Source organism: Tupaia chinensis, unplaced genomic scaffold, assembly GCF_000334495.1.
Source record: "Tupaia chinensis unplaced genomic scaffold, TupChi_1.0 Scaffold000094_1, whole genome shotgun sequence".
NCBI classification, from domain to species: domain Eukaryota; kingdom Metazoa; phylum Chordata; class Mammalia; order Scandentia; family Tupaiidae; genus Tupaia; species Tupaia belangeri.
The window spans coordinates 3,800,941-3,802,707 of record NW_006159556.1 but is presented as its reverse complement, the minus strand read 5'-3'; positions in this window follow the sequence as shown (position 1 = coordinate 3,802,707).

The following is a 1,767-nucleotide window of genomic DNA, read 5'->3' as shown; positions in this document are numbered from 1 at the left end:
CGAGGGACGCAGCGCCGCTACTTGGCCCGCGGATCCCCGGCGCCTCCCAGTCGCCCCCAGCGGCGCGCACTAGCCCAGTGCGAGCTCCCGGCAGACGCGCGCTCCCTGCGCGTCCCCGCCGTTCCCGGGGGGGTGGGCGGGGGCGGAGCGAGGGGAGGAGCGCGCAGGGGGCTGCGCACGGCACTCTGGGAAATGTGGTTCTCGCTCAGCTTCCCCGAGTCCTCGCCTGCTACACTCCCTCGTGGGCGGACAGTCCTCTGGGGACCCGGCAGGGACAGCTGCCGCAGGGCCGAGCGGGCGTTCTCAAAACAAGTATTTATATTAGACTCCGCAAGTTTTATATTGGACATCTCTGAAGTGATCCATTGCTTCACTTCTGTGGCAGTATAAAATTCAGATTCTTTATATAACCACGAAATCCTCCTCCACGTTGTGAGTGTTCTTAGGGTTAATATCTTTTTTAAGAAAGAGAAAGTCTTGCTGTTTTTATTCTTATGTAACTTTCACCACATTGCTCTACAAAGGATATACAAAACAGCTTGTGTTTATAAATACAAACCCACTGTTTATAAGTCGAAGGAAGCAGTTGATGGACCTAAGCATTTTTGCTAAAAATAAAATAAAATAAATCAATGCAAATAAAAATGATTTTTAAATAAATCAATTTTTCAATAAATTCAGTAAAGTGAAATGTGGGAAGGTTGAGCTCAAAAGAGCAAATAAGGGAACCAGCAGTTAGCGTAATGGCTATGTCGCTGGACTCCCACGTAGTCGACCGAAGTTCGTGTCCCGGACCCGGTGGCTTAAAAAACTCACGCCGGGCGCATGTGCGTGCGTGCCCAAGATCCCGAGAGGAGAATGGAGGAGAAGGGATTGCGGTGTGACCATCCCCCCTGGGGGGTGATTTCTCGCTTTCTGTCTCTATGTCTCTCTCTGTCTGTCTGGCAAGCGCACACGCCCTACAGTGAAAATCTCTCAAAAAAAAAAAAAAAAGAGCAAATAAAACAATCTGAAAGGCATTTGTTTCCCTAATTATGTTTTGGTTAGAGCAACCTGAAGGCTCTCACGATCCTAGGAATCTATTTCAGAATAAATTTAATTGTAGGATGTATGAATATTAACATGTATGTTTGTATGGATTTTGCTAGAAACTAGCTTTTATATGTACAAAGGTCTTCAAAAGGTTCATGCAATATATGTACTATTAAAAACTATATGGATTTCAAACATTTTGCATCAGAATAAATTTAATTTACTTTAATTCCAATAAATTAAATTTACTTCAATTTCCATTTTTACATAAACTTTCTGAAGACTTCATCATACATACACGTATAGATGAGCATCTTATGTAAAGACCCCAAAATGATGGGATCAGCAGTTGGTGTAATGGCTATATCGCTGGACTCCCATGTAGTCGACCGCAGTTTGAGTCCCATACCCACTGGCTTGAACTCACACGGGTTGCATGTGTGTGCGTGCCCAAGACCCCAAGAGGAAAATGGAGGAGAGGGGATTGCGGCATGGCCATTCCTCCTTGGGGGCGGGGGGTGCTTTCTAGCGTTCTGTCTCTCTGTCTCTCTCTGTCTTTCTGGCGAGTGCAAGAGCCCTATAGCAAAAACCTCCCCCCCAAAAAAGACCGCAAAATGTTTGAATTTGAAATTTCATTTCTGGAAAGAAATCATGTTTTTCATATAGAAATGTCTTAACGTTTCAAACTATCCTTAAATCATTAATATTGTCTAACTGTAATGCAAATGCCCTTTA